Source organism: Carettochelys insculpta, chromosome 5 (assembly GCF_033958435.1).
Source record: "Carettochelys insculpta isolate YL-2023 chromosome 5, ASM3395843v1, whole genome shotgun sequence".
Lineage (NCBI taxonomy): Eukaryota > Metazoa > Chordata > Testudines > Carettochelyidae > Carettochelys > Carettochelys insculpta.
Window position 1 is genome coordinate 107572386 of NC_134141.1, and position 25995 is coordinate 107598380.

General features: G+C 44.2%; 1 protein-coding gene across 1 annotated transcript in view; it reads left to right on the plus strand.

The window, feature by feature from the left end:
- The first annotated feature begins 15937 nt into the window (after nucleotides 1–15937).
- Nucleotides 15938–25995, plus strand: part of LOC142013832 (PDZ domain-containing protein 2-like) — a 99195-nt gene continuing 89137 nt past the window's right edge. Inside the window, exon 1 of the mRNA XM_074995711.1 lies at nucleotides 15938–16447. The gene's annotated coding sequence lies outside the window, so the exon portion shown is untranslated. The remainder of the gene's footprint in view (nucleotides 16448–25995) is intronic.

Consider the following 25995-nt stretch of genomic DNA (forward strand, 5'->3'; position numbering starts at 1 on the left):
CTTGATAAAGTCCTGACTGGGATGATTTAGCTGGGTTGATCCTGCTTTAGGCCGGGGGCTGGACTAGATGACCTCCTGAGGTCCCTTCCAGCCCTAGGATACTATGATTCTATCCTGGGACAGGTGAGAGTCCTGAGGAAAAGGGGTTCTAATGGGTTTGCCGGGGGTGGGGGGGTGGGGGGGGAGGAGGGAAGTCCTGGAAGAATGGGGGTGGAGGTGGGAAGCAGAGGTGGAAAGACAACAAGAAGTCCTGTGGCACCTGATGGATTAACAGATTTATTGGAGCATAAGCTTTCTTGGGCAAAGACCCACTTCATCACTTGGAAGGAAGGTCTCTGGGGGGATTCTGAGGGGGTTGATGGGAATGCGAATCTCAGGGAATGAGGAGAGATTCTGTGGTGATGGAGCAGGAAAGAACCAGAGAAACTGGGAAGCCCAACAGGAGAGGAGAGAGGGTAGCCTGCGTGCCTCCCCCGCCCCTGCTCCATCCACTAGTACCACGAAGGGAGCAGTCCCCACATGTGAGCAGATGCACATATAAAGTGGTGCTGTGACAGTCTCCTCTAAGGGGCCAGAGTAGGGAGTCAAGCCCAGGACAGGCACTGTTACAGGAGGTTGAGCACAGGGCAGGCTGATGCTCTCCCCCAGCAAAAAATATTTTCACTGATCACTTAGGATGCTACCCCTGATATGCACTAAGTGCAACTGATTGGTTGAAAGCTAAGTAAAATGACTGAGGTCCGCTGAAGAAAGAAACTTTACAAATTGAGTTGCTTTTCCATACGCAGTGGTCTGAAACAAGCAGCATATCAAATTTCAGAATTCTAATTCGTGAGCGCTTAGAAATTATTGGTTCATCAACCAAGTACCTGCTAAACACAGCTGTGTACCTTAGTGATCAAATAGTGTATGCCCCACTGCCCCCCCACCCCCGAGCCCTGTGTGCAATGTCAGACCAGCTCAGGAATGGGTGAACTGCCAATCCAGCTGCCCACTAGTGTCCTGACTGATGTTCCCTCTAATTTTTTACTTCCATGTGCAGAATAATTTTTGTTACATGCACCAACACATGTGTGGATGTGCACCACCAAATAGACACATGCTGCTTCCACTTGAGATGACTGACAGGCCAGGTACTTACTTAAGAAACCAATTAAATGAGCAAGCATCGTAACCACATCTTTATACCTCCATGGCCTGCACCACTCATTTGAGCACTTCCACTGCTGCAAAAAGCTGGCCAGGAAAGGACAGATTATTCAGCACCAGCACAAGAGGGCATGTTGGACTAGGGAACAGAAGAATGCTGTATGAATGAATCAAACCCAAAATGTTAACTGACTGATTCAAAACTAGAGCTATTGCCTTTTCCACAGACATTTTTTGGTATTTGTAAGATATGATGGACTGGAAGTGGCAAACTTTCCATAAAGTCATCTAAAAATAATTTCCTTTGGGAGGACAGACAATGCCCATACAGGAGAAATTGCCTTCATACCATCAGAATAAAGATTATTGCCCTTTGAAAAACCACAGATGCACCTGATCTAGTATAATGAGCAATCAACTACATGGGAAACATGGTCCTGCACTGGAAGATGCTTGATGTTATTGTTTTTTGAGGATACTACCAAATACTAATTTAGCCATACATATCTTTATTAAATTCAAAGGTTGTAAGGTATTTATACGGGTGCTTCAAGCATGCATTAAATGTCTAAGCAAACGTTGCACTTGTAATAACAATATATGACTCAGGTACTTGCAAGAGAAGTAGATCTGGGGTGCTCATGCTCATGTTATCTGGCTCCAACTTAGACAGGCAGATTATAATAATGAACCCTCTAAGAGCTCACATTTTGATTCTCTTTAACAAACAGGTGATATAATTACCAATTGCTGAATGTAGATAAGAATCATTATAGAGAGGAAGCTGTGCTAGTCTATACACTATCAAAACAAAAAGCAGTCAAGTAGCACTTTAAAGACTAGCAAAATTGCTTATTAGGTGAGCTTTTGTGGGACAGACCCACTTCTTCAGACCATAGCCAGACCAGAACAGACTCAATATTTAAGGCACAGAGAACCAAAAACAGTAAGCAAGGAGGACAAATCAGAAAAAGATAATCAAGGTGAGCAAATCAGAGAGTGGAGGGGTGGGGGGAAAGGTCAAGAATTAGACTGAGCCAAGTATGCAGACGAGCCCCTATAGTGACTCAGAAAGTGAGTCTGTTCTGGTCTGGCTATGGTCTGAAGAAGTGGGTCTGTCCTCACCTAATAAACTATTTTGCTAGTCTTTAAAGTGCTACTTGACTGCTTTTTGTTTGGTAGATAAGAATCAGTTTGGGTTTGACCCATTGCCCAACCTTGAGTAGACATGATTTTACAACTGGGCCCCCTTCTTAATGATAACATTGGTATGTTAAAGGCACATTGTAAAATACCTGATCTTTGCTGGAAGTGTTTGTAACCATCTCCTATAATTTACAGGTGCCTTTTCCCAGAAGTTTTCTTTTTCAACTTCTCATTAATCACATTTCAGGCTTAGCATTCTCCCTAAAACTTGTTTGCTAGATGCCACTTGCCTCCTAACATTTCAACCTATTTTTCAAGGCCTTATTACATTTTTTACAATCTTTTTAAAGCCTTTTCATGGCTGTTAAACCCCTTTATTTTACTTATTTTACACAACATATGCATTTTCCTTCTTTCCTACACTTTGGCTGTGTCTACACTACAAAAAATAGCTTCAAAATTGCTTGCTTCAAAGTACAACTTCAAAGCTGAGTATCTACACACACCCTACTTTGAAGTTGGAGTAAGGACTTCAAAGTTGGGTTCCAGAGTAAGAGAAAATGTGTGTAGACTCTCTTCTGTCTACTTCAAAGTTAGTTCCTAGTGTTGATGCACCCCTTGTGACTGAAATACAAGTCTATACACCCACAAACCGTACAGAAGAGTATTTATAAACCTAGTTTACACATTTAACTTAAAGCAGAGATCCCCCAAGCTCATAATGGAGGACTGTAATGTCAAGAATGAGTGATAAGTGATAGGGATAGTTATAAGGTGGACTGGGAGAACATCATGGGGAAAGAAGAATAGGATTAAGAAATAAGGCATATGATCAATTGCTTCAGCTCTGCACTAGCAACAAGCACCACACTTCAGCACATGCTTCACATAATGCTTTATGCAAAATGTGGAATGTAACCTGTCACTGGAAAGCTTGTAATCTGCTGAATGCCTATATCCTATTTGTGTGTAAGTATCATTCCTGTATTTCAAGTTAAAAATACAAAGTATAAACCTGTTTATATATCTAGATGTGCTAATGAAGGCCATTAATAGCACTCAAGGAATTAAATGGCCTAGTACTCAAGACAATGATCTGTGCATAGTCTTGTTTGTTCTATAAGCCTGGCCTATGGTTAGTCCTGTCAAGACATGTGGCCAGGTCACCTGATACTGGAACCCATTTTGAGTGTAGTAATTTTCCACGGGGGTATGGAAACTGAATGCAAAGGATTCCCAACTTGATCAAAATCTACTTATAAGCAGGAAACTAAACAATAGGGGCAATTGCCAGACACCAAGAATGAGATGACAGCTGGAATCTTCTAAGACTGAAAAAGGAGGGAAGGATCAGCCCCAAGCTAGGGGACTGCCTACCTTGTAAGAAAAGATTATTAGAAGTACTGTTAGAGTAAGAAATTACATGTAACAAGTTTCTTAGAGAATTAAGCTTAGATGATGTGTTTTGTTTTATTTTTAGTAACTTACTTTGATCTGTCTGTCAACACTCACAACCTGATAAATCCTGCTTTTTAAGTTTAATACAATCAGTTTTGTTTACCATTAAACCCAGTGTAAATAATTACGTGGAGTGGGGAGGAAGTAGCTGTGGATAATGCTCTTTCATTGATGAAGGGAATGAATAACTTAAGAGCATCTTCTGTTTAAAGCTTTTGTGCAGAGTAAGACAGACATCTAGGATTCTGATCCCACTGGGGCTGTACGCCTGGATGTTGTGTCAAGTCCCTGTGACTGAGCCGTTCCAGAGCTCAGCTGCTCTTGGTTTCTGGGTTGTGACTCCAACTCTGTGCCTTTCTTGGGGGAGACCAGAGCTTCTGGCTCAGCAGAAAAGGATAGTGGGATGCCCCAGAGGGCAGGTAGGTATGGTCAGCTCATCAGATGACAGTCTCAAGGGGATCTCTGTGGCCCAGCCTATCACAGGTACTACAGAAAACATGACTGATCTTAGTAAGATAACATTATAGAACGAGCACATGAGACGGCATGGACTATAGAAATGCAGGCTGAGATCTTTTGGCTGCAATCACTATAGTCAGAATCAGACTTGCTATGCGAAAATTTGGAAGAAAAAAGGTGAAAATTGAAGCTTTGAAAAATACAGACACTGTGATCACCTTTCAGTCCACATTCAGTCGCTGCTTTGGCCCCTCTCTTGGACCTAAAGGACACAACAATAGAACAACTCTCGGTGGAGATGAAAGACATCATTCATCACACAAGCAAGGAGACATTGAGGTTGTATCCAAAAAGTCAAAACTGAGTGTCATCAGAGATTGAAAACCTTCACTTCAACATGATCAACTTCAAGTGACATCACAGCTCTGGTGCTACAATAACTATATGAAAGAAGAAGTGATAGGCATACACTGACTCTGCTGTCCTCCCACACCCCAGGAAAGCCTGGAGGCCAGCAGCGGAGACCAGCAACATTGGTCTCTCCTGGTCTGGCAAATTCCTTCCTTTGGGACCCATGAGGTCCTAAGGGTACCGGCCCAGGGAAGTCCAACCTGTATGTAAAACAAACTGATGGCACACTTTCTAGAGACTAACCTCAACTAATAAGGCACTCCTGATCTTCTACAAGAAAGTCATCATCCACCACCACCATTATAAATGAGTCCTGGACTTCCTGGAATAACAGGAGTGTCTGCCACCTGGACAGTGTTGTAGTGCCTGGTTCTACTCAGCAACAGCATGACTGACCCACCAGGTTTCCTAATATCTCCATCAACCTGCGTGTGTCCTTTGTGCAGACAAGTGCTTGGCTAGTTTGCAAGAAAGAGATTTTACAGAGTACAAACTGCCAGCACAAAAGGACATACCATCCAGTGCAAATGGGAAAAGCTTTTCTACTGACCACATGTCTAGAAATTACGCTGCTTGCAAACTGTCCAGCATGCCTCCAATACTGCACCACTCTGTCCACAGCTGACAAAGCTTATGGATGGGAGTGGACACCAGTCCAGAGTGACTGTGCTGCATTGGCACTCACAGTGATAGCTTGTGGGCAATCTTCTTTTGTAGTGTCACGCAAGAGGGATGAAAAGGCAGCCTTTTGCATGCAGGCTCCTCTTCCCAGCAAAGCCAGAACTATTCTGTAGGGAATGGCGAAGTTTGCACTTGTCAATACCTCCAGCCCTTCGTTTGAGGCCATCCTCTCAGATTGTGCACTGGCCATTAAGTGGTAAAATAGCTGAGGCAAAAGCCATTAGTGTTAGACATAAGAGAGCCTCTTCTTGCAGCTCTTTCACTTAGACTCCTTTAATATTGGAATAGCTACTGGGGTTCTTGTTCCTTCGCTCCAAGCAAATTAAACCAAAATCCGACTCGTTCCTTTATTAGAACAGACAGGTGCATCGTTTGTCTGGAGACTTATTTTACCGGTCTCTGACCAATTATTAATAGAAACAATCTAATGTGCCTAGCTCACTTCCATGTGTGAATTCATCAGAGTGGAGAACATCCGTGACTGTGTCACAGCTAATTCTGCCCGTCAGCTGAATCAGTACATCTTAAGCCACATCTCAGGTTCTTCCGTTGCTAGTATTTGAGTTATCAGATGTTCATTTTCTGCCTTCTGACTGCTTAATGTCAGTGTAATGTTCAGTCTAGTGAACCCTTTTAGTATTTGACATTTTTCAGGTCCCAGAAGTTTTCACCTATATTATTTCAAGAGAGATGTTTTTTCTGTTATAAACACTGGAGGCTTTAAGAGTAGTGAGCACAGTTTAATCTTCTGAGTCTTTCTTTCTCGGGCTGTCTACCAGGACTTCTACTGATTTATCTGATGTATCGATGTTTTGGATATTTTATGCTCCATACAATACATTTGTGTCTCGGTTACACAGAAAAGATTTTCACTTAGCGGTAACAGCTCTTATTTTCAATATTTTGGATTTGACAAGAACAATTCAGTTCCACACATAACTTTAATGAGCTGATTCATTTGAAGAGCTCTACCCCCCAGATATTTTGTGACTAGAAAAATCACATTTTTTACTTAAATATGGAAATGGATCATATTTCATTTGAAAATGTCTGATGCGTCAAGATCTTAGGGTATATTGACTCTGAAGGAAAAAACAACAGCACTAACCTAACACCTAACGCCTCCATCAACATGCGTGCACCCCTTTAAAGACACATGCCTGTCTGGTTTGCAAGAAAAAGAGTTTACAGAGTACAGTCTGCCAGTGCAAAGGGATATACCATCCAGGGCTCATGGAGGAAGCTTTTCTACTGACCACTTGTCTAGAAATTACATTGCTGATAGACTGCCCAGTATGCATTTCAGAGTCCTGGTCCATTGACTCAGATTTGCGGGGTTCAGGCTGCTGCATTAGTAATTTCGATGTAGCCCTGTAAATATGAGTCATGTGACCCAGGCTGTGCAACTCAGTCCCGGGGGTTTTTCTTTACAGGATTACTGGTCAGAGAGTTGTCGCTGCCTCCCAAGTTGCTATCTCACATATTCTGATAACTCAAAAGTTGAATTGGGAAACTTTTTGCATTCCTCAGTTTGGATTTTGTTGGTTTCTGGATCTTTTCACAAATGAATACATATGAGTGATAGAAAAGGAAATAATAGACGCTTGACTAGGAAGGTAAAAGGCATCTAAAGCTGGCATCCTGCAAAGTACAGTGGAAATTTGAAAACAAAGTGATTGTACTTTGGACTGATGAAAACAATCAGCTGTTTAAATTATCTCCTGTTGAATCATGACTATTCACACTGATAATTTTATGTTTATAATTCAGCATGAAAATGGGTGACTACAGAAGAAATAGTGCTGTGGGGGGGAACCTATAGATTTAAGTTCGAACAGTTTCTGCACCATAGCAGAGATAGCTGAGTAGTATTATAAGTAGGTGGGATAGCTCAGTGGTTTGTGCCTTGGCCTGCTAGATGCAGGGTTTTAAGTTAAATCCTTGAGGGGGGGGCATTTAAAGATCTGGGGCAAATAGATGTGGGGGGGAAGGATGGTGCTCAGCCCTGTCAGTGGGCTGCACTTGATGACTTCCTGAGGGGTCTCTTCCAGCTCAATGAGATGTATATCTCTATATAATAGACTTCATGAGTTGTTTTGCAATGGTGCTAAGTAGCTAAAATTTCTGTTTTTTCCCTTCTCAATGACTGTACCCTTAAGATCTCCAAGCTCCTCAGAAACCCACAAGAGCTAAGGATGTACTGTGTTGTTATTCTGAGGGCTAACAGAGGCTGGGGATCAAAAGGACTGTGCTGTAGGAAGGAACAGCTGACCTGTCAGGTTAGGTTTCTTAACTTGTAACCGAATGGGCAAACCCTACCAGAGCCTGAGGCTGGAGATAGGGTGATCTCTAGTAAGCTTCTGGCATGCATGAGGGATCTTTAATAGGATTTCTCTCTAATCCTTTAACTGTGAGAATCAATGCAGTTTGCCGCACAAAGGTTGGTCAGTGACTGAAGTATAATGTTACAGCTGCTGGAGAGAGGAGTGATTATTAGCAAAATAGGCTGGTCTCTCAAACATTTAATTTCCACATGCAGATTGGTTGCTTGTGCAGGTTTTGTGCTTGCAATAATTGTGGGAGCAAACTGAGAGTCTGTTTCTGAAAATTCAGCTGCATCATATCATCAGCATATTTACTTAAAAGGCAACACTTTTATGTGGGGAAATTTGACTCATCATAAAAGAAAAGGACTAATTGAGTAGACAAAGGCAGGGGGATGATAAGATGAGCAGATATTCCTAGTAATAATATCTTAGCTGAAAATGCACCTTTAATTTGAAAGGATCTCCAAGCATTTCAGAAACCACTTCACCTCTGAAATACAGCTATCTCTGGGATAGAGGGTAGGAGCATGGCTGATAAACATTGCAGAGCACACTATAGGAACAGCATATGTGCCACCTGCGCCAGGACAAACCTTACTCTTCTGGAAAATAACATACAATGTTTAGGTCCATATTTTTGTAAAATGAGGCTGAAGCTACATGCAAAGTTTCATGCCTAATATAATTGTATATGGACTCCTAATATACTGCATTTTTTTTACATTTAGGGTCAAATTCAATCATGGTGTAGAATTGATCCATGATGTCTTTAAACAGTGGAATCCAAATGACTTCTGATCTTACTTAAATGTGTGGAAGAGACTCATCTGAGAACGGCAATGTGTGTGAATTTCAAAAAATAATTCAGAGAGGTGTTTATCCTTTGGGACCTTGATGGTAAACATTTATGTGATGCATTCCTAGTTTCCTGAAACACTTTGACAATGTTTATAAATTGAATTTGGTCTGTTGGTGGCAACATTTAGGCAGTGTAGATAATTTGCAGGAAATTATTAATTTAACAATGGCATATAGAGCCAACTTCCGGTAAACATACCCAAGTATCCTATCTATTCACTTCATAGTGTAGATCCAGAAGACAAGCATATATTTGGACTGTTCAGTGTGTTTACACTAGATAATGAATTATGCTTCCATGATGCATGCTTAGACTAAATGATTCTTAATGCTTATCCACTTTGTGCTCTTTGAGAAATCCACTGCACCTGGGGAACTTTACATCACAGAAAAGGACTGAAGTGAGTCCATGAAGACACATGAGGACAGACATGAAATTATAACTAGATTGCTAGAATTGCTGTGTTAGCTTATTATCTATTGCTCCTATCGTAGAGAGCAATTGCAAACTCTTTCCTCACACTCCCTCCTGTTGGGAGCTTCCTGCCTTTATAATCACTACCCAGGCCCTTCCACCCTGATCAGAGCTTTGTCTCTAAGTGATGCTCCCTCATGCAGCCAGGTACCTAATTAGCCTCTCAGCCCACATTATCCAATTGGTCACCTGTATGGGGTACACACACCAGCACACACGAGGTTTGCAAAACCTTAGTTGTGATTTATGCGGCAGTCTGGCTGGCTGCCTTTTAGGCAAGCTGAGCTCAGCGTCATCCCTCTGCCCTGCTCAAGCAGCTTGGTGGTAACTAGTGATCCCAACGGGGTATGATGGAGCTTAATTAAAATGACTGTGCTTGCAATCAGAATGACCAGAGGGAAGACCAATTAAATAGAGCTGACCTCAGTCAGGTGAGAAGAGTTCTTTGTGACAGAACTAAGAAGGGTGCCTGGTATGGGGAAGGCTTAGTATGTTGAGGGAGTGGGTCAGGCTAAGTTCACATTGGGTGGAGTAGGTGGGGGAGAGTCCTTAGACAGGACTTGAAGGGAAGAGAGAGATCCCTGAGATCAGCTGGTGTTGCTGGGGAAGGGTGGTTGTAGGGGAATTATGTCACAGATGCCTGTTCGTGCCAAGTGGCAAAGGGTTCACCAGGCTTACCTAGCAACTCCTGACAAAGTCTCTCTGCCCAACACAGGGTTTTCATGGTGTCATGAATGAATGCCTGTTAAATCCAGAGGCTGTGTTTACACCTGCATTCCTCTTTTGAAAGAGGTATGCAAATGAAGGAAATGAAAATGCAAAGGAGGTATACATTTGCATAGTGGACACCTCATTTGCATATTTTTATTTCAAAAGAGCTTCTTTCGAAAGAAGAAAACCTGTGTAGATGCTGCTCTTTTGAAAGTAAACCCCATCTTCGAAAGAATCCTTCTTCCCTTTTTTTATGTGAAGAAAGATTCTTCTGAAGATGGGGTTTACTTTCTAAAGAGCAGCATCTACACTGCTTTTCTTCTTTTGAAAGAAGCTATGTTGAAATAAGAAAATGCAAATAAGGTGTCAGATATGCAACTCTGCATCTCATTTTCAATTTCCCTCATTTGCATACCTCTTTTGAAAGAGGAATGCAAATGTAGGCACAGCGGTGGTTTCTACACATGCCGCTTTCACTGAAAGTGGCATGCTAATAAATGGGCTGAAATATGCTAATGAGTACATATGTAAATTCCCAGTGCCTCATTAGCATAAGGTCACATGGAGTCCAGAAGACCATCTTCTGGACTCCAAATCATGTGACCTAATGCTAATGAGGTGCTGGGAATTTACATATGCACCTCATTAGCATATTTCAGGCCATTTATTAGCATGCCACTGTTGGAGAAAGTGGCATGTGTAGAAGCAGCCAGCCAGAGGTAGCAGATTCTGTGTTGACAAGCAGTCAGGTGAGCCAATGAGAAGACAGAGGGGGATTTTTGAATTGAAGCAGTTAGCTGCTGGGGAAGTTTCTTGTGTGGGCTGGAGGGAAGAGCTGCAGAGATAGTTTGTCTGAACCAGGCTTGAAGGATTTCAATAAAAAGTAGATCTGGGCATATAGATATGTAAGTAGAAAATAAATGTTTAGTTGGATTGATCAGATAATTTTTTTTTTTTTATTTTGGGTTTGGTGTGACACTTCTCAGGCTGGCTCATGTACCTTCTGTGCACTGTAACTTTTAAACTGAATCCTAGGGAAGTAATTTCTCTGTGCTTTCATCTACCTTTTCCTTTAGTTGCTCTGTAACACCTAGCAATCATGTTTGTTTTGTCACTCACACCTTTTTGCTTTGTTAATAAACCACCTTTTTCAGGTAACGATTTGGTATCCATGTCCTAGAGAAGGGTCTGTGTGTATGCATGCCTAAGGCTGGAAGGGCAGCTTTCAAAGATTACAGTATTTCTTTCATTTGTTTTCACGCTCTCTCCTAAGGCATGGTTAAAAGCCTGGAGTTACCCCACCGGGAGACATCTCAAATATATCTTTCTGGGCTCTAAAGAGGGGCTTTCTCACCTGGGTGGTGGTAGCTACCTCCCAAGGTCAGGTAGTCTGTGACCTTGGCAAGCTTTTAAGCAGAACCTATTGAGGCAAAGTAATGTTAAGGTCTCTTGGAGGCCCCCCGCTTCTGCACTTGGAGTTTCAGGGTGAAGAACAGCCTTGACGTATGGTGTTTATCCATAAAGGATGCAGAAAGTTTGTACTTTTACTCATTGCCATAATCATGGTGAGATGTGTCTGCCTGATGTTTAAGGACTAACTGAGCTAATTTAAAAAATTGTCCTTATGCTCTTGAAGTAAAAGTGAGTCAGCAGGGAATAATATTTCTCCGTGATATCCCATTCAAGCAGCAAGGAATTGTCAATTCTGTGTGGCCAGACAATTAATTGATGATCTAAACCTATTGTATCTGTATTTTTGTAGAACTGCCCCTGATCTCTTTCCTAGTGAAGTTAATGGCCAAATTTGCATGACCTGCCTATTATTTCGTGCCAGTATTGAAATGAAATTCTATGGAATCTCATACCAGCTTGCCCATAGAACTAGCAAAGGTGTTTTGTGATTAGAATCATTACCAGAATAATAATCCCCATGACTCTGTTAATGTTGTGATTCTGTTTTGAAAACATATAATGGGCTTGCAAATGACTGAATGGAAACAAGTTGCTGAAGCTGTTGTCCTTGCTGACCAGGCTGGGATTAAGCAGAAAACTTCTTTTTTTGCTACATTGTTGTGTTGGTTAATGTGATTTACACTTTTATATTATAGCAGGTCAACAATGTGCGCATTAAGCGGTTTCTGTGCTAACACATGCATCTCCTTTGGGATTTGAAATACAGCATAAAAGGGTCAGAAGCAATTTAAGGGACTGTGGCCAATCTATTGCTTAATGAAAGCAATCCTTTAAGGAAGATGATGCAGGATTGTATTATCATTCCTCTGTGTGTGCATTCCTAAGAAGCTGCTTAAAAGTTGGGGGGTTATCTTGTAGAAGAGGTTGTCCAAAAGGGATGGTAGTCTCTTTTTATAGGCATGACTGTATTAGATCTGGAGAATGTTTATGTAGAGTCAAATGACATAGCCAGAACAACAGAATCTGTGCCAAATTACATATAACCTCAAAGTACAAATATCCTTTTGCTGAAATACAAATGGCTTTTTGGTCTTTGATTTGGATGTATTCTTAAAGTATTGGAATATTTGAATTTACCTTTTTTCCCCTAGGTGAAGCTGGAAGCAGCTTTGAGCTTTTGAGTTTACATTTAAGACTGGATAATATGAAGATGCCTTTTTGTTAGTTTTTGACTTTTATATTGATAAAACTTCAGTGGCCAATTAGTAGCATTATTATATATGATGGTACATTGAAAAAGCTGTTTAGATTTGCCTTTTTCCCCCCCGTTCTGAAAAATATGAGCAAACAGTTGATTTATTTCTCAGCAGACTAATATGTTCCCCCTTGTTTTCCAGGAATTACCTGTGTGCATTGATTTTAGTTGAAAAGTTTGCTAATCTGAATGTAAGGGTAGAAGCTTAGTCTTGAGACTCATGCTGAGCTAAGAGCAGCAAAGGTTGCCAGACAACTCATGGGTTAAAATGCTAGACCTTACTGCTTAATTTTCTGAAAAAGAAAGCAGACATTATAATCAAATCATCTCTAGGGCCCGAACAAAGTCATGGCCATGAAAAACACATCATGGACCATGAAATCTGGCTTCCTCCTGTGAAATCTGGTCGTTTGTGTGCTTGTGCTACTCAGAGTTCATGGGGGAGACCCCCATTTCTCAAATGGGGGGTCCTGACTCAAAGGGGAGTTGCAGGGAGTCACAGTATGCTATCCTTGATTCTGCACTACCTTCACAACTGGGTGGCCACAGAGCAGCTGCTGTTGGATGGGCACCCAGCTTTGAAGGCTGTGCCCTACCAGCAGAGGCACAGAAATAAGGGGTGGCAGTACCATTCCATGCCTGCCTGGCTACTGCTGGTGGCAGCTCTCCTTTCAGACTCGGGATCCTGACCAATAGTCACCAGTGTCCAGCTCTGAAGTCACTTCTGCTTCCAGCAACAGTACACAAGTAAGGACAGCAATATGGCAAGGTTACACATAACCTTGTGACACCCTGGCCCAACTCCTTTTTGGATAAGGATCCCTACAATTAAAAACAGTGACATCTTACATTCAAATAACAAATAATGAAATTTATTTTTAAAACCTATATGACTGTAATATTGCTAAATACAGTGGGTGTGGCAGGGCTCTAACAATCCCCCTCAAGGGATTAGGAGGTACAATTGCTAAAAAGGGGTGAAGACTCAAAGGTAATAACTTTTTTTCCCCTCTTTGTAACACAGAAAAGGGGTCAAGTTGGGTTAGGGTGCCAATGTGTTTTCTTTTAATTTGAACATTCCTCTAGGGTGCTGGAAAGCATCAGCATCATCTTAGTGCATTAGAATCTGGAAATGAAGTGGAGAAGAAATAAAACAAAACCATCTTCCCTTTCATAGGCCGTGTCTACACTAGACCCAAACTTCAAAATGGCCACGCAAATGGCCATTTCGAAGTTTACTAATGAAGCACTGAAATGCATATTCAGCGCTTCATTAGCATGCGGGTGGCCACGGCACTTGGAAATTGACGTGCCTTGCTGCGGCGCAGCTCATCCCGACGGGGCTCCTTTTCGAAAGGACCCCGCCTACTTCGAAGTCCCCTTATTCCCATGGGCTGACTTCAGTGATGGCAGATGATAGGAGGAGCAATGGTCTCAAGTTGTGATGAGGGAGGTCTAGGTTGGATATTAGGAAAACTATTTCACTAGGAGGGTGGTGAAGCTTGTGAACAGGTTACCTAGACAGATGGAGGAATTTCCCTCCCTAGAAGTTTTTAAATCCCTGCTTGACAAACCCCTGGCTGGGATGATTGAGTTGGGATTGGTCCTGCTTTGAGCAGGTGTTTGGGCTTGACCTCCTGAGGTCTCTTCCAATCTTAAGACTCTATGGCTATGTCTACACTAGTCCAAAACCCATGGGAATAAGGGGACTTTGAAGTAGGCGGGGTCCTTTCGAAAAGGAGCCCCGTCGGGATGAGCTGCGCGGCGGCAAGGTGCATCAATTTCCAAGTGCCGCGGCCGCCCGCATGCTAACGAAGCGCTGAATATGCAATTCAGTGCTTCATTAGTAAACTTCGAAATGGCCATTTGCGTGGCCATTTCAAAGTTTGGGACTAGTGTAGATGTAGCCATAGAGTCTTAAGATTGGAAGAGCCCTCAGGAGGTCAAGCAAAACCACCTGCTCAAAGCAGGACCAATCCCAACTCAATCATCCCAGCCAGGGGTTTGTCAAGCAGGGATTTAAAAACTTCTAGGGAGGGAAATTCCTCCATCTGTCTAGGTTAACCTGTTCACAAGCTTCACCACCCTCTTAGTGAAATAGTTTTCCAAATATCCAACCTAGACCTCCCTCATCACAACTTGAGACCATTGCTCCTCCTATCATCTGCCATCACTGAAATCAGCCCATCTCCATCCTCTTTGTAACCCTCCCCACCATTCCTTCTGGTAGATGAAGGCTGCTATCAAAGGTCCCTACCTTCCTCCCCAGCCTTTATTATAGGCAACAGGGCCTTTTCCCTGTCTGAACTAAGCCAAGTGCAAAACCCAAAGAGCAAAAATCATGTTAGTATTTAAATGTTTGTTTTCCAGCTAAACTCTCCTGCATCTTCCTCTGTTCTAAAAACAACCTAAGAGTCATTTACACTAATGTAATCTTCTCTAAATAGCTGGCTTGGGCTGGAGGGTGAGGTGGATGATTAAGGAGAGCAAAGCAGCATTTTGGACAGGACTTATACAAATCTGAGAAGGCCTGAAAATGCAAAGAACTGCTGAGCATGCAGGGTGGGTGCCAGAGCCTTGGAGGCACTGTGTGGTAACCCTTTCTGCCTGATAGCAAGGATTCAAAGGGGATTAACATACTCTCCTCCTTTTTATCACTCTGTGACAGTCCTCCTAAGCAGTCACTAAAAGGGGAGTGGGTGGATTAACTCATGCGTGACTGTGGCTACAGCTTTGGGTTTGCCTCTGTGTTATCTTGCACTGGATTAACTCTGTCTGGCAGCCTTGAATTCAGGAGTGCCTGGCTCCTGCTGACTTTGATGGCAGGTACATTAGGCCTGAGGGATATTGTAAACCCCCGGCTGGTGAGCTCAATCCTTGAGGGGGCCCGTCTGGGGCAGGTTAGTTTTAAAAGTCAGGGCTAGGCCCTGCTGTGAGAGCAGGGGCCTGGGCTCAACGACCTCTTAAGGTCCCTTCCGGTTCTGAGGTATGTATATATAGTGCAAGCTACAAGGCACGGGGCCGCCAGGTGGGTTACATAGCTGCCCCGAGGGCAAAGAGCTGTGTGGGTGTTGGGGTGGGGGGAATGGAAGGCTGCAGGGCCTGCTCGCAGGTTCCCCCTTGTCTCCGCTACAGACGCAAGGGCAACACCACCCCCTGCTGCCAGGGCGGGAAGAGCTCCCTGCCAATCAAGCAGGGGACTCCCCGCCCACTCACGTCACTCAAAAGGGAATCCCCGCCTAGGCGGTCACTGGGGCGCAGGGGAATCCCCGCCTCCGGCGGCGTGCCAGAGGGTCGAGGCTGCCCGCCGCCGGGAGGGGGCGCTGTGGGGAGCCTCTATCTGGCCGCGGCGCTGCCCGGAGCTAAGCGGGGAGCAGCAGCTCCCTCCCCGTCCCGTCCCAGCTTGCGCTGCAGGCGACTGGGGGCTCGTAGGGAGCAGGAGCCGCCCCCCCCCCCCGCCTGCTGCAGCGGGACCCCAGGGGGGCTCTGCTGTCCGCCCCGGCAGGGCGGGGTGCTGGCGGAGGGGGAGAAATCTCCGCCTGCTACTGAGGCGAACCGAGCTTGCCGCGCCCCGGATTCCTGCCCTCGGGGCCGGGCGGAACGAGGAGCCAGGAGCCCCCGGTCAGCCCCGCCCCTCTGAGGTCGGCGGCCGCTGCCCGCTGCCTTGGCCCCGCACTCGGGAGCCGGGCTACGGACCCAGCCGCCCAGGGGCGAACTTCAGCTGCCGGGACCTGTCGCCGCTGGCTGGGGGGATATAAATAGCCGCTGGCGCTGAGCCGGGCGCCTGGGCCGCGCATTAAGGGGCTGGAGCCGGAGCGAGCGAAGCTCCTCGGCCCAGCGGGAGACTCTCGCCCGCCCGGGGCAGGGGCCCTGCCAGCCTGCGAGAGCAGGTGGGGGGAGACCCCGCAGCCCTCCGGGCTAGCGCCCGCTCCCACCGCGGGAGCCCCGCCTCCCTCGCCCGCCGGCGAGAGAAGACCCACCCCCGAGGTTGGGCTAAGAGTGCACCGCTCCGCCCGCTGCCCGCCGGATCTCCAGCACCATAGGACCGGCCGGAGGAGCCCGCAGCCGCCGCCTCGGGCTGGCCATCGCAGCCGGTGGCTGGAGGTGAGTGCATCGCGACTTGGTTTGTTCCTCCAGGGTCAGTCTGGGCAGAAATGAGCCCAGCCGCTTCTCTAACAGTGGGAGGCGGCAGAGAAATCCAGCGTTAACAGCCCTGCCATCAGTGGGGGCTGAAGTTAAGGCAGTGAAGTGACTCCCTCCCCGTAGCTTTGTTCCTTTCCTCTAATCATCCAGCCACTTCTTAGTTCCATAGAAATCCCGCCCCCCGACCCACCACTTGCTAAGTACGTGAGGTGTTTGCTGTGGTCAGCCACTTCCAGACTTTTGTGTGATCCCACCCTTTCTAATTTCTGTGGAAATCACTGCCTGCAGCGCTATCTGTAGTGGGAACAAAGGGGGTAACCCTTCTGCATCTAACAGGACAAAACTTAGTAACGTAGAAGTAGTGAGTGTAGTAAGGGAGAATTTAACAAGGTGCCCCTTCATTGGTTGGAAATCTTGAACCCCGTAAGGTAACGAAGATACCGAAGCTGGAGTACATCTCCATTACGGGGAAGATGAACCCTGCTATGGTCAACCTTCGAGAGTTTGATTTAACGCACCTAGTAGGGCTGCACTAAATCGAACTTTTGGGGCATCTGCATCAGCATTGGTATTCCTGCCCAGTTACAAGTAAGAGATGTCTATAGGAGCTCATGCTCCTATTTGTTTCCCTTAGTGGAGACAGCACAGAAGTACAGATGAAGGTACTGTCAACATTAGCTATGTAATGTATCTGGAATTGAGTTCCTTAATTTGGCCTACCCCCGTACTGTAGACCGCTCACCAGTGTCCTTTGGCTTCCTGCCTGGTTACAAGTGCCTGCAATGTCAGTCGCATGTTGTTGCAGTAGATCATAAATGCATTCACAGATGGCACCAGACACCACCCTCTGCTTTGAGGATTTGCATTAATTTCTCCTGTGTTGTGGATTTTAATTCATTTAAAAATTACCTCGATGACTGTCCTTCAGTGGAATGGAATCGGGGGGGATATTAGCAAGCAGGAAACTGGTTGTATTTTTTTAAAGCAATAATTCCCCTTATGCAGCAATCTAATAAAGTCTGACAGCATGAAACATCTGGCAGATTTCTTTTTTTAATTGCCAGAAAGTACTTTGGGTCATTACATACACTTGTTTGCACAAACCAGGCTTTGATATATACAGTGGTGTAAGTAGCCCTAGAGGAATTAAAAAACCACAACAAAAGGAGGACTGACCTTAAAACCTACTGAAATGGAAAAGCTCAGTTTTATATGCATTGGTTCTTTTTCAGCTACCTGAAGAACTCTGTTCCTCTCTTTCGATAGTACCGTCTGTAGAAAGCTCCTGTTTACCCTTTGAAGTGCAGTATAGAACAATTGTTCTGTAGCTTTTGAGCTCAGGAGGACCCATGTGTGACATCTGATAGTAGGTGTAATCACCATGCCACACAGATTTGGGCTGGCCAGCTCCCTGTCAGCATGGCAGAGGGGCAGCTGTGCCTAACCTGAGAAATGCTGGGATCCTGAGTATGCAACTCCTGGAGTGGGGTGTTGAGCCAAGCCAGCCTTGTGGGACCGAAGCCACTGCTAAGGTTTTTGTATGGGATTGGCTTTCTGTTACCTGAGTCTCTTTCCCCCCATGTGCTCTGTCCCCCAGGCCTTCCATGCAATGCTCTACACATTCTGATGATCCAGTTTTAGGTCTTGCTCTTTAGAATAAAGTAGGATATAACCCCATCCTTAACTTCACCAGGTCTGCCTATCTGTGCTGTTCTATGGACAGTAAGATCTCTTCTTATGGCAAGACATCAGTACGTTACTGGGTACACGAATTTCCCTGCATATGCTGCCATCTATTGCATCTTAATTACCGCTTATTTGCAGCGTGAGATTATGCACAGTGGTTCTTTGGAGGTGGAGCACAGCGGTGATGTAGCTCGTGAGGAACTGGCCAAAAGCCACCTTTCCTGACAATTGCATGCCCTCTTGTGTGTGGTCTCTGTGGGGACTGAAGTGACGCCTGACCTCATTCAGTTGAGGTGTTGAGTAAGTTACAGCAGCACAGGACTGGCTACCTCTGGGTGGCCGTGCAACCTGGCATTGGCAAGATTGTGCTGTTGTTTCTTCCTCTTCCCCTCTCCCTCATGTAACCTAGTCCTGCCGTCCCCTTATGCTGGGGTTTATGTGGGGGCACCTTATGACTGTCCTACCCAGTTTCTGCACTGGTGGAATTCTCTTCAGTTCTGCTACGCCTGATAGCCGATGGGAGAATCCTTCCCAAAGTTTCACTACAAAAATAATCTTCTGACAACCAGAATGCGCAAGTGTGTTTAGGAGGCACGTATGGTCTCTAGTGCTTGGAGCAAAGGTGGTCCAAGTTTTGCGTTGGTGTTTAGTCAATCACTGATGGTTAAAAATCATATGAAAAGGTTAATTAAGGTGAGTCTTTCTAGCTTAAAAGACTCGTAATGGCTCCTGTATGAATTTTTGCAAAATATCTGGTTTTTGTGTCCCTTTTCTTGGCCCTCAAAATTGCAGGGAAGTTATAAAGATGGGTAGACAAGTGCTGACTCAAGCAAAAAGAAGCTTTTGAGGGCAGTGGGAATGAATTGTGACAAAATTGCCATATCTTCTGACTGTGAAGTGGTTTGTGAGGAGGGGAAGAACAGATTTTCACTGTGAACCTGAGAAACCAGCAATGAAAGCTATCCGAATTTGGAAATATTGCTCATCCTGCATTTTTCATCAGCTTGCTCCTAAGGGATCATACACGTACGTTTTTGCAGAACAGTCAACTGAGGAACGTAGGTCAAGTGACTCTGTAAAGTGTATATGGATGTTTGGAAAGCCCTGATCTCTGAGGTGGTAGAACTGTGTTTCCTTCAGTAGCCCACAGCGTGTCTTCCATACTGTTTCAAAGGTCTTTAGCTAAAATAGGAGATTATTCTAGCTAAATAATTGGTAGGAAAGCAAAGTCCCTAGTTCACTAGGGCCCAATGAAAAGTTACTTTGCAGCTGGGTTTTATCTGCATGTCTGTGGCACTGCAGCCAGCATCTCCCTATCTCTCCCCGCCAGTCTTGTATAGTTGAGAAGGATGATGGCAAAATGGAGTTGCACAAGCCTCCGGGCAGGTGAGCAACTGCCCAGTCACCTCAGGATCCTGTTTGAAAGACAGAATGGAGCAACTCAGACAGGATGTTGGCCCCGCACAGGTCTGCAGGACACTTTTGAAGCCCTACTTTTTCTCCTTTGTTTAGCTTTAAAATGTCAACTGACTTATCTTCAAAAATCAAAGTAAATTAACATTTCTGAATAAGTAATTTTGCCTTTTGTTACCATGTAAATGATCCCTGATCTCAAATGCACTTCATATCTTTAAAAGTCGGCTGAGGTGCTGCGAATGTTAACCATTTAGTGTGGAAAATGGTCTTATGCTGCTGACATACTGCTAGAACACCTCAGTTCTAAACTTGTCAAGTACAAGAGGATTTTTGTTCTGCATTTTCTGTCTACAGTACATGTCTAACATCCTCATCCCAAAGGATGCCAAAGCCTTCCACAAACTGTCTGATATATTTAATAGACAACTGATGAAGACATCATTAAGAAGATTAAAATGGTAAAAGTTTGGAAATGCAAAAAGTGAAGGCTGCAACAGCAGTATGAACTTGGCTTCGCTACACATCCTGTGCCTTTTAATGGCATAAATCTTATGATATAAACAGGAATAGGTGGACAGCTTAACATAACTGGCAAAACAGGAACAGAGAACTGTATATATGTGCAGTGTGGCTGAGTCCACATGCAATAGTTGGCTTTTATGCATAATCGGAAACATGATACTTCCAATCACACAGTGCTCCCTACTGTTAATCTGGAAAATATCTTTGGTATGACTCAATGTTGCAAAGAGGGTGGCTGTATTAGCCTGTAGCTTCACAAAAAACAAGCGGTACTATAGCTTCTTATTGAGTAACACATTTGAGTAATGAGCTTTCATGGGTGAGACCCACTTCTGTATCTGAAGAAGTGGGTTTTACCCACAAAAGTTCATTACCTAATAAACGTGTTTAGTTTTTAAGGTGCTGCAGGACTGTTTGTTTCAGATAAATGTGTTACTTAGTGGTTCCTGAGGCACACTGGGGTTGCTTATGAGTTTGTTATCCCAGAACTGTTGTTGGTGAGAGGAGTGAAATCCTAATAAAAGGTGCTACCACTTCAATTACACTAGCTACCAAGTAATATTGCCCACTGAGAGAGGTAGCAGTTCTTTAACTCAATGCTAAGCAGAACATAAGCAGAAAAGATGCTGCACTTCTGTCACTATAACTGGGAATAGACCACACCAACATATTATAATTTTAGAAAATAAAATATTTGATGTTAACAGATTTCATTGAATCTCTAAAGTGTTTAAGGCCTCATTATGATGAAAAGTTGAGTGCCCTCCACTATTTCCCCAGAAGTCAGAGGCATCTTGCAGGATTGTGCTGAGGATGCTCAGGCTGAGAAGGGCTGGTGTAATTAATGCATTTTACAGAATAAATCAGAACTGATGCTATGCCAGCTAAAGCATTTTTGACCTACAGAACTAAGGAGGAATTCACCACTGACCCTTCCCCCCCTCCTGGCTAACCAGTTAAATTTAGCATTGTGCCCAGCAGTTAAGCAAACATGGGCTCTCTTGAGGTGAGACACTGTGAGCATTCCAGGGTGTAGCCGCCTGCAGTGACAGCCCTGTTTCACTGACTCCTGTATGTTTCAATTCAGGAAGCATTTCAGACACTCAGCTGATTTTAACTGTAGTTATCTTCTGATTGATGTCTTGTAAGCTGTCTACTTACCAATGATGATGACTGACATGGGGGAAAAGAGAATAAGGGCCACCACATCAATCACTGAGAACAAATGATGTCCACACAGAGGATTCCATCCTAGAAACAGCTTTCTTCCTCTATATCTGTGATCCAGATGTTTCTGTCCATTCCAAGGTGTGGAGGTCATTAAACTGGGTCTTCATCCATGATTCCAGCAGTCTGCAGATACTGATTGAGGTTTCTGGGTACAACCATACTAGAAATCTGTAGACATAGTTTGGCTATGAAAACAGCATATTGCAGCCCTATGTATCTAGTCCTAGTCCGTCATAGGAATATAGATGGCATTGAAAGGGTTCATCTTTATGCACTGAGCTGGAAATCATGGTGGTTAGGATGGTCTTGAGCCAACCTACATACATTATCTGTACAAACACATATATTCTCCAAGTACAGTCAGTATTGAATGAAGCAAGAACTCGGAGACCAAAAGTCGACTCCAGGCTACATCAAGATGGCCACTATTTCTTCCCTAAGACTTTCTTTAATGACTCAGGCTATCCTGCCCACAATTTCCTTATTATCTCATTATTTTGTCCTCCCAGGAAGCCTAGTTTCTGACACACTCATCTTGGTTTACTGAGTTCTGGTCCCATGCTTTTCTTGGTTGCTGAGCATGATCTTAACACCGTCCTTGAGATATGCGAGGAGGATTTTTTGTTTGGACTAATTCAGTTTTTGCGTCTCCTTTTTCCTGGCATCATTCTATTATAGGGTGTGTGACAGGTGATGAACTTCCTTTTTTTTTTTTTCAGTGAACTCAATTAGTACGCCTCTAATAAGAGAATCTCCATTTTAACTCCATTGTGGAACTCTTGTGAAAAGTGGCCATATTTAATCAAACTTGGTTTTTGAAATATGATTTTTTTTTTTTTTTTTTTTTAAAAAGATGAGGCACAAGCAGCACAGTTCTCTCACTTTCCTGAATTTCCCTCAGTTTACGCAGAGCAGAATATCTGTCATAAGATAGCAAGACTGCTGCAGTTACCTCACAGCACTGTCACTCAAGCTGCATCTACACTACAGGATAAATTCGAATTTATTAATATTGATTTTTGTAATTCTGGAATTTATAAGTTTGAATTTGACCATCCTCCCCTCTCCAGGTGCTCCTCACAAACTCAACTTATTGCTGCCACACTCAACTGGCAAGCGTTGACTGTAGCAGTAGTGCATCGTGGGAACCTATCCCACAGTTCCCCATAACATTCTGGGTATGTTCGCTGGTCTTTGAGATCATCTTCCCATATTGCATTTTTATCATTCCCCTCCCGTTCTAAGCAAACATCCATTTTTTCCCTTTTTGGAAGGAAGGGGAAGTAGGACATCCACAGAGATGGCAAAAAAAAAAAGTTCACAGAAATGTCTTTCTTCTGTAGCTGCATTCTCAACTGGCCATCCACTGAGTGTACCTCCACCTGCGATTGCATTCGATCCCTGGACGTAATACAGGGACCTTGGCTGTATTCTCAAAGTTAGAAGAAAGAGGATAGAAAAGTCTAGGAAGAAAAGATTTTTGATTTTTTTTTTTTTTTTTTTCCCCTTCACTACACAGATATTGCCAACATGGGCGGTGGAAATATCAAACCAGCACGTGTCTGCAATGTACAGCAAGTTCCAGCAAAGATTTTTGGTGGTGGTTGGGGGGTGGTGCGGTGGTCTGCAGGTGCAGAGCTGTTTGCAATGTTTGAAGAAGCTGAAGTAGTCTTCCCAGCCCCCCGGCTATCTGAGCTGCCGGGGGAGATTTCCCCCTCCCCAGCGACTGCAAGTCCCTGAGTGTCTTAGCCACCAGAAGAGACTCACCTCCCGCCCCCCACAATAGCAAGCCCGTGCTTGGGGCATGGGGGTGTTCAGTGGGGGGCCAGTTGAAGTGGTCCCCCTGACTATCTTAGTCAGTGGGGGTCCCCCCAGGTCTGCAAGATGCCAAATATCTTAGTTGCCAGGGGAAGACCTCCCCCTGCACCATCTGCAAGCCCCTGAATATCTTTCCCACTCTTGGAGCCCTAAATGTGTGCAAGCTAGGACATGGTGCTACCTGACAGCATGGTCAGCACTGAATGGCAGGCACGTTCTTTTGTTGGCGTGGGGGGCTACCCATGTGATATGGCTGAGAGCAGGAAAGACCCTGACTGTGTGGTGCCTGTGGGGGAGGGGATGTCCAAGCACAAATGTAAACCACCGAGAAGTTTCTCAGTATCTTATACAAGCATGAGCCCCACAACAGCCTTGTTGCCATGTGGTGTGCCAGGGCAGCAGCTGGTGCTCGGTGGCGCAGAAGAAAAAAGTGTAGAGACAGAACCATGAACTCCCTGCAAGGCCCATTTCTAGTGGGTTGATGCACTCATAGCGCTAATTGCAAAGAAAGAAAGGAAGAGACATTTCTCAGGTTTTCATACAAACATGAGCCCCAGCTGCAGGCTTGCTGCTCCCACTTTGAAATTCACATGGTCTTCCTGTTACCTAATTCTGGTGCACCCGCAGAGCAGAACACCGAGGGGCATTGTGGGTTACAAACAGGACATGTCTGGGGGCTAATAAATTCAATTTTAAGATGGGGCACTTTCACACTGGCCTTTCATTGAACTTCTGAATTTGAGCTCGACGCAATACCCCTCAGGTAATGGCAATGTTGTAATCTTGATATTACTGCTCCCAAAATCAAACTAATGGTATTTAAAGTGAAGACAGTCACATAGTAATATTGAGCTAACTGCCTTACATTCAAATTTATCTCATAGTGTATATGCAGCCTCAGTCAGGTCTAATCAGGGATGGCGGTACATTTGATGGCCACTGAACTTGACTTAAATAGTATGAGTGAAAGACTAAATGTCATCTGACATTTATGTAGGCTGAGTGTAGATTCCAGTTGAGACAAGTGGGACGGGTGTTTAATAATTTAAGGCAAAGCGAATGGTTAATATTTATGTTATGCTTGCACTAAATCCTTTCTTACCATGAAAGGGCTTGTCAGATCCAGGCCCCTGAAAGTGACTTCACCAACTATCCCTTGCTTCTCTGTGTTCCCAACTTGCAGTAATGTTGCTCAACTCTGTTGGCCACTCTAAGTAGTCCTCCAAGGGATGTCATTGTCATATTTGTGTATGTGAATAAACATGAAGCAGGCTTACAAAACCAAATATTAATTCCCCACTTGGGATCCTAGCAACACAGAAACTCTGAAACCTTTCCCAGGTCTTAATGCCCTTCTCAAAGAAATGCTACATCTTTTCCTCAACTCCATGGATCATTTTGTGTCTTTCCTCTCAACAATACATATGGCCCTCCCACCTTCATGCAACTGGAAACCACTACCCCTGTGGCTTGGGAATCAAGCAGGAAATAAACCTCACTACTATAGTGGAACTTGGACTATGGTGTGGAATTTGGATGATTTTCCAGTTCAGCAGTAACCCATATTCCCCTACGAGCATGGATTTCCTGACTTGTACAGAACAACCTAGTCCTCACTCCCTTCACTCATCTGCCTACACTGCAGGAGAAAATCTGACACTGTGCATTTAATTTCCCTCCTCAGACCCTTCTGGAACACACAAACAGGAAAAAAAAAATCGGTGGAGTCAGCCACCCCTGCATCAGGTGTGGGGCCATGTTTGAAGCAAGAGTTGCATCGTGGCCCACTGCTCCGCCATTCATTTTGTGCTAGCCAGAGGGTTTAATTCTGTGCTGTGGAAACCCCCACATTGTGAATGCTGTGAATCCTAGCCCCAGGAGCACTGGGATAGAAAAGACCTTCTGAGTCATCCCATCTATCTCTGCTAATAAAACTGTACATCTGTAATCTGCTTTTCAGTATTTCTAGGGGTGGCTCTGTTCTATTGTCAATAATCTCACAGGAATCCGTGTAAGAGTCTGGGTCTATGAATGTCACACCTTGATGCCCAGAGCAATCGTGGCTAAAGAATAGATTACCTCGTCAACAGAGACTCTGATTCCTGTTTGTTGATTAGTTAGGTGCATCCACCCAGAGACCTTACTACTATACTGTTCACTATTTTATACCTACACTTGCTTCTTGGTCCATAGTAAATGGATAATTGATAGTAGTAATCACTGAAGCAGAGCAAAGCATATTTGCATTGGGTAGTTAGGCTAATTTTGGCTTGATCCATATGAAGGCAGATGGAATGCTCCAGTTTATAACAGGGCAGAGTTACTGCTTCACCAGTTCATGCAATTCTCCCAAGCATTTCAAGTAACTCAGATGAGAGAGAGGGGAAACATAGCAATGACATGGCCGAGTGAACTGGAGTTCAGGCTTTGTTTGTTAGTCATAAGCTGCAAAATTCCTGGATGGGTCTGTGATGCATCTGGAATCACACTTCAAAATGTGGCTGTCAGACATGGTAACTCGCGTTCAGGGAAAACAACCGCATAAAACCACCATGCAACTGATATTGTCTTATTTCCAGTTGTTTCTTAATAGGTGCTCTTATTCTCCACAGGAAGAGCTGATGAAAAACTGAGGGTGACAGAAAAAAACCTTTCACTGAAATACTGTACTTGTTATTTAGGGACCTTATTTGAACCCAGCATACTGGTAAAGGATTATTGCCCTTTCACTAACGTGGGAAAGGAGGGCTCATTTATTAAGTGCTTTGAGATTCTTCACAGATAATCTCCAGAGGACCAAAACTTCTATTAGTGGAATGGTATGACACAGCCTTAAT